The sequence below is a fragment of the Heterodontus francisci genome, unplaced genomic scaffold (genome assembly GCF_036365525.1).
Source record: "Heterodontus francisci isolate sHetFra1 unplaced genomic scaffold, sHetFra1.hap1 HAP1_SCAFFOLD_43, whole genome shotgun sequence".
Lineage (NCBI taxonomy): Eukaryota > Metazoa > Chordata > Chondrichthyes > Heterodontiformes > Heterodontidae > Heterodontus > Heterodontus francisci.
The window spans coordinates 21,042,525-21,050,166 of record NW_027141852.1 but is presented as its reverse complement, the minus strand read 5'-3'; the positions used below and the strand labels follow the sequence as shown (position 1 = coordinate 21,050,166).

The following is a 7,642-nucleotide window of genomic DNA, read 5'->3' as shown; positions in this document are numbered from 1 at the left end:
CACAATCCCTCAGTACTGAGAAAACAATGGGGAATATTACTCACATGTTGTGTTCTGTAACTTTTTACAAACACTTTAATGTATATATTGTCTTCCAAAGCAGTGACAGAATGGTGGCTTTAGTGTGTTGTTGAAATAGCTTTGTTGAGTTCGTGCTGTACTAACAGTTAAACAGTTCTTGGTTCAATACCAGGTTTTGGCACTTTCAACCTCTCCTGTGTCTTTTTCTTTGGCTCCAATTGTCAAGCTGCATGATTTACTCTGAAATTAGCACCAGAGAACCAAGGCACCAGCGAGCATGAGGAGCTGAAATTAGCACAGATCAAATCCACTTAATATTTCTGACTGAAGATGGTTGCAAATGCTTCAGCTTCATCTTTTGCACTGACGTGCTCAGCACCACCATCATTGAGGATGTGAATGTTTTTGGAGCCTCCTCATCTTGTTAGTTATTTAATTATCCACCACCATTCACGACTGGATGTGACAGGACTGTGGAGCTGTGATCTGATCCTGAGGGAGATATCCGTGTGTGGAGTGGCGGGATGTATGGAGAGTGATCCTGAAGAGGGTGTCCGAGCCTGGAGTGGAAGCTTTCCTTGGAGGTACAGGAGTAGGTCATTCAGCCCCAGTGTTTTATAAAGGTTTAGCATAACTTATTTTCTTTTACTCTATGCCTCTATTAATAAAGCCAAGTGTCCTGTTTGCTCTTAGCAACCTTTTCAAACCTTGATCAAAAAAGATTGGTGTACATTGTCTCATTCTTCCTCCCAAACTGTATCACTTCACAAGTCTCTGTGTAAAATGTTATCTGTTGTGTGAAAGCCCATTTTACCAGTGTGTTTAAGTTCCTCTGAAGTGTGTTACTGTCACTGCCATGGGATGAAATTCACGAGCATTCTTTGATGCTATCTCCGTGGAAAGAGCAATCTTGCACACTAGCTCAAATTGATATTTTGTGTGTTTAGTATCTTTCCTCATCCACCAATATAAGCACAAATCTGTCTCATAATGTACGGTCTAAGAATGTGCCAATATTGCAATGTGGTGATAAATTCTTCAGTGTCACAATGTACTCACCAACTGTTTCACTACTTTTCTGATTTCTGGATCCAAGTTTGCACCTTTCCGCGATCTCTAGTGGCTTAGGGTTGAGCCTCACTTCAAAGAAGAAACGGAAAATTATGATTTAAAGATTACACTGTCAATCATTCACATCTCTGTCTTCTCCTGAACTTTGAGTTCAAATTTGTTTGTGAAGTTGATTCACATGTTAAGACAGCACAGTCTTTGTCTTTGTGAAGGAAGTGATTTGGGAATGGCTGGTTGAAACTGTCCCTTCTTGCACAGAAATTCAGTGCAAATACTTGATCACTCACAATTTCCTTAAGAGAAATTTGTTCACAATCGCATTCGACACAGAAACGGCCTCAGCATTAATCTCACTGAAGCAGAATGTGACCGTGTTGTTTGTTTCAGAATGTTGTTGCCGTTATTTTTCGCTTTTAACCAAGACTGGGAGACAGGGCAAGGTTGATCCGAGGTTGGAATATATTATCATTCAGGAGCAAGACAAATCAAAAGGAACAAAATAAGAAAACCCAGTCTCCGGAATTGAGAATCTGTAGAATCGCTTTGGGAAAGTGAATCAGAGCAGAATGAAGTGTGAACTGTCCAGAAGAGATGAAGACACAGCTCAGTCAACACGTTCGCCTGGTTTATGATGCTGGAACATTCCTCACACAGAAATGATTCAACCCAATGACAAGCATTCTTCCAGCTGATAATTTATGCTACTGATTTAAGGACTGTCTCATGTGGTTACCGAGTGACGACGAGAAGATATTAAACTTTGTTCTATTCAATCTAGCTGTGATAAAGTTTGAATTTTTCTCCCTTTTATAAACAGTATTTGAAGGGTCTCGGTAACAATGTTCAGTGTTGATGAGAGTGGGGTCTGGGTGAGAAGCTGCTGAGTGTGACAGGGTCAGGACTGGATGCAGGAAGTTCTCTGACAGTCTCCCTCTATCTCTCTAATGGGTTTGAGTTGATTTACGACTGGTAGCTTTTATTTTACTTTTCTTATTTAGAGATATAGCCCCTTCGGCCCACCGAGTCTGTGCCAGCCAGCAACCACCCATTTATACTAATCCTACATTAATCCCATATTCTCTACCACATCCCCACCATTCTCCTACCACGTACCTACACGAGGGACAATTTACAATGGCCAATTTACCTATCAACCTGCAAGTCTTTTGGAGGTGGGAGGAAACCAGAGCACCCGGCGGAAACCCACACAGACATAGGGAGAACTTGCAAACTCCACACAGGCAGTACCCAGAACTGAATCCTGGTCGCTGGAGCTGTGAGGCTGCGGTGCTAACCATTGCGCCACTGTGCTGCTGTTGGTGTTTTGATAAATGAAGGAAGTTCCCTCCACCCATTTATTTTGGACAGACAGTGTGGTATAAGGATGTAAAGGGTTAATGTTGAAGATAGTGGGATCAACCCCTCCCACTGTCAGAGTGATGATGGAACAGTCACATGAGATGAAGTTTGGGAGAAGAGAGAGCAGCACCAAGGATGCTAGCTTAGCAGGCTTGATGAGTGTGTATAGAGTATTGTGCAAATTAGAAAAGAGTTCTTAGTTCTTTCAGCAGGAACTGTGTCCAGAAAATATCGAGAAACTCACAATTTTATTATTCAGGAGTCGGAACACAGATATTAATTCCAAGTGACAGTTCTGGGACCAATTAACAAAAAAAGTAGAGAATAATATTGCTCACTGATTGAAATCCCCCAGTGAGGAGACAGTTAAACAGGTGATCTTTTGGGGCATCCTTCGATCCAAGGTTTCAGCAACATTTAATCTCCCTTTTTGGTGAAATACTCTGTTATTTGCAACTTTTTTTATCAGCTTTGATGGGCGAGTGAAAAAACTGAAAAGATTGAACAGTTCCATCCTTTCTTTTCTTCCTTCTTCTCTTCTTTCCATCAGTTTCTCTTTTCTGTCCCAGATCAATATAATGATGAGAATCCCAATTTAATCTGCTGTTTCTGGTGTTTTATCCATTCCAATCAAAATTTCAACATTCCAATCAAATCTATTTGTTATTCCACAGTGTCTCTCCATGTGTTTTATTCTGTTGTATTCTCTCACAGTCTGTTTGATGATCAATGTTACATCTCACTCTCTGTTCTGGTGAAGATCAGAAGCAGTGATATCTGTTTACACCACCCGACAAGTCGGCCTGATGCTGTGCCTCGCTGATCATGTGGGGTTAAAGCAATTCTTCCAGTCAGTTAGTTCAGTTTTCATTTCATGAGAAATTCGGTCATCATGACTTCATCAGTGACCTAATGGTTCAGGTGTCTGAGTGATGTTAATCATGATGTGATGAAATGATTGTATGTTCCAGTCTTTCCGTGGTGGTTTTTCACACTGAGTAGAAACGTGTTGGACATGGTCTGGAAATGTTGCCCACTGCTCCATTCCCAACTTCATTTACTTACAGAAGATATATTTCCATCATTCCACAGCTGGCTGCACAGCCAGAAGCTGTGCTGAAGGTGACAGCTATGTCTCTGCAGCTGACAAGGTGGCCGAGAGGTTAAGGCGATGGACTGCGAATCTATTGTACTTTGCACACGTGTGTTCGAATCCCATCCTTGTCGCGAGTTTATGAGCTGTTTCGTGTATTATTTATGTTGGGTGAGCTCATGTGTGAAGTCAGCCTCGAAACCTGTTCTTGTCAATGTGCAGACAGTGATTCCAGAATTTGTTATACTTTATTAAAATTGAGACAGACAATTGGAATTCTTCACCCAAACTGCACTGGAATGAAGATCAAATAGGGATCACGAAACGGAGCAGGATTTTTCTTCCCCTCCTTCCTTCCATCATTACTTTCTCTGGATTTGCACCAAGTGAAAGACAAATGGGAAAAGCAAATGGCGAGGGAGCAGATGCAGAAAATTATCCTTTGGCAAAAAATTTATTTTCAAATCTTCTTGATAGATTAAGTGAGTGAGCAATGCTTTGGCAGATGGAGTTTAAAATGAGGGGTCATCGACTACCGACGACAGATCAGAGTGTTTTTTTGGAAGAGGTGAGATGTTAGAAACGGTTGAGGAGCAGAGACCCGAATACTGAATTAATAAAAGCTCGTGGGCTGGTAGAAAATAATGTGAAAAGTGAACAGAATATGAAGATTGGAACTCATGTTGCAGTGATATAATGCTCTGTGCTCCTGAAGTAAATGTCCAAGCCCAGATTGTGGGGAATCTGTGGAGAGTGATTTGGTTTTTATTCATTCTTGGGTGTGAGTATCGCTGATAAGGCGAGCATTTATTACCCATTCCTATTGCCGTTGAGAAGGTGGTGGAGAGCTGCCTTCTTGAACTGATGCAGTCCATATGGTGCAGGAACACCCACACTGCCGTTGGGGAGGCAGTTCCAGGATTGTGACCCAACAACAGTGAATAAATGGCGATATCGTTCCAAGTCAGGATGGTGAGTGACTTGGAGGGGAACCTGCAGGTAGTGAGTTCCCATGCATCTGCTGCCCTTGTCCTTCGAGGTGGTAGTGGTCACGAGTTTGGAAGATGCTGTTGAAGGAGACTTGGCGAGTGCTGCAGTGCATGTGGAGATGGTACACACTGCAGCCACTGTGTACTGGTTGTGGAGGGATTGAATGTTTAAGGTGGCGGGTTAGGTGCCGATCAAGTGCGCTGCTTTGTCCTGGATGGTGTTGAGCTTCTTGAGTGTTGTTGAGTGGGATGTATTCCATCACACTCCTGACTTGTGCCTTGTAGATGGTGGACAGGATTTGGGGTGTCAGGAGGTGAGATACTTGCTGCAGAATTCGTAATCTCTGACCTGCGCTTATAGCCACAGCATAGATGTGACTGGTCCAGTTACGTTTCTGGTCAAGATATTGATGGTGGGGGATTTAACGATGATAATGCTTCTGAATATCAAAAGGTAGATTTTTTTTCTCTCTCATTGGAGATGTTCACTGCTTGGCACTTGTGTGGCCAGAAGGTTGCTTGCCACTTATCAGCTCAAGCCTGAATGTTGTTCAGGTCTTGCTGCTTGCAGGCACAGACTGCTTCAGTATCTGAAGAGTTGTGAGTCATCATCTAACATTCCCACTTCTGACTTATGTTGAAGAGAAAGTCGTCAATGAAACAGCTGGGTTTGGGTCTAGGACACTACCCTGAGAAACCCCTGAGGCAATGTCCTGGGCTGAGATGATTAGCCTCCACGAACCACAACCATCTTGTTTTGTGCGAGGTACGACTCCAGCAAGTGGAGAGTTTTCCCCCTGATTCCCAGTGACTTCAATTTTGCTAGGGATCCTTGATGCCACACTCACTCAAGGGTGGTTCAAGAAGGCAGCCCACCCCACCAACTTCTCAAGGGCAATTAAGGATGGGCAGTAAATGCTGGCCTGACCAGCAACGCCCACATCGCATGAATGAATGAATAAAAAAGTGAAGTATCCCTTGTGTCATTGTTTTGGTAGAAAATATAACCCTGGTGGAATTGCCCCTCCCAATCACACCTAACTTCATAGAACATAGAAAATGGAGAAAATTTATGGCACAGAATGAGACCATTTAGCAATCGTGTCTGTGCCAGCTGAAAAAGAGCGATCCAGCCCAATCCCACTTTCCAGGTCTTGGGAATGGGATCTGAACAGATCTCAGAGCTCACATTATGTGAATGTTCTGTTGAAGTATTGGTGAGCTGATATACCAGGGGAGATTCACACTGTTAGACACAGTGTGAAATACATTCAAGTATTTATAAAACATTGTAACATGTGAGTAATATTCCCCATTGCTTTCTCAGCACTGATGGATTGTGAAGTGGGAGACAGCCAGAAGTCCCAGTGATCCACACTGACCCTGAGCTGAGAATGAAATGAGATAAAGTTCAATCTTCAGCAGCGAGTTGCTGCAGAGAGGTAAGAGTCCTGAATCAAGGAGAGACTTTCTCATACTGCTGTTGAATCTCATTTCAAACACTCCTTGAACTCTCTGCCGAGGAATTCAGAGCTGGAGAATGCCTGCAAAATCAGCCTAAAAAGGAAATAAAAAACACCCATCGTGGGGCTCAAACTCAAAAACTTGAGATTCAGAGTTTCATGCTTTCATCGACTGAGCTCACTAGGCCTGAGACAGTGTCCCCGGCCTGTCTGTTATTGGACAGTGCAGCTGTTGGCTCAATCCCAGGGGCTGAATTTGTTCTGTAAACCATGAACCAGCTTCCTCTCAAATCCCAGGTTTATCAATAAATCCTCTTACAAAATCCCCAAAGTGTGATATATTCCTCTCACTCATCCAGAATAAAAGTTACATCTTTTGCTCTTTTTACCTTCCAAGCATTGACTTCTATTTTGCTCAGCATTTATTTCTCTCTCCTTTTTATGTTGTGCATTTCCTAATAAACATTTCATTTCAATTATTTATGAGGGATGAAATGAACAGAAGAGATTTTCTGCAATGGTACCAGGGGTGTGGGACAGAGCGAGTGGTTTAGATCTGGAATACACTGCCTGAGAGTGTGCTGGAGGCAGATTCAATCGTGGCTTTCAAAAGGGAATTGGATAAACACCTGAATAGAGAAAATTTGCAGGGTTACAATGAAAGGGCAGAGGAGTGGAATTAGCTGATTTGCTCTTGCAAAGAGCTGTCATGGACATGATGGACTGAATGGTCTCCTTCTGTACTGTAACCATTTGATTCCTTGATTCTAACTCTGTCAAAGTTGTTCTGAACTTGCTCTGCTCCAAGGAGAACAACCCCAGCTTTTCCAGTGTCTTCACATAACTGCAGTTATGAGGAACCATGGGGAACCCACTGTAAACCTTCCTCCAGACAGAAATACAACTGTTCACCACCACACTGTGACCCAGCTGTTCACAATATATATCAATGATTCGGATGTGGGGACCGAATGTACTATTTCCAAGTTCGCAGATGACACAAAACTAGGTGGGAATGTGTGTTGTGAGGAAGATGCAAAGCGGCTTCAAGGGGATTTGGACAGACTTAGTGAGTGGACAAGAAAGTGGCACATGGAATATAATGTGCAAAGATGTGAGGTTGTCCACTATGGCAGGAGAAACAGATGTGCAGATCATTTCTTAAATGGTAAGAGATTAGAAAGTGTAGATGGACAAAGGGGCCTGGGTGTCCTTGTCAGTAAGTGACTGAAAGCTAACATGCAGGTGCAGCAAGCAATTAGGAAGGCGAATGACATGTTAGACTCTATCACAAGAGGATTTGAGTACAGGAGTAGTGAAGTATTGCTTCAATTGTATATAACCTTGGTTAGACTGCACTTTGGAATACTGTGTGCAGTTTTGGTCCCCTTACCTTAGGAAGGATATCATTGCCATAGAGGGAGTACAACGAAGGTTCACCAGACTTGTTCCCGGGGTGGCGGGACTGTCCTATGAAGAGATTTTGGGGAAACTGGGACTGTATTCTATAGAGTTTCGAAGAATGAGAGGTGATCTCATTGAAACTTACCATATATTTAAAGGGATAGACAGGTAGATGAAGCTATTTCCTCCGGTTGAGGAATCTAGAACCAGGGGACACAATTTCAACATAAGGGGAAAGCCAC

General features: G+C 42.8%; 1 non-coding gene across 1 annotated transcript; it reads left to right on the top strand.

The window, feature by feature from the left end:
- The first annotated feature begins 3,596 nt into the window (after nucleotides 1-3,596).
- trnar-gcg (transfer RNA arginine (anticodon GCG)) lies at nucleotides 3,597-3,678 on the top strand. Its single transcript has one exon. It is a non-coding gene; the product is annotated as a tRNA-Arg (tRNA).
- The last annotated feature ends 3,964 nt before the right edge of the window (nucleotides 3,679-7,642 follow it).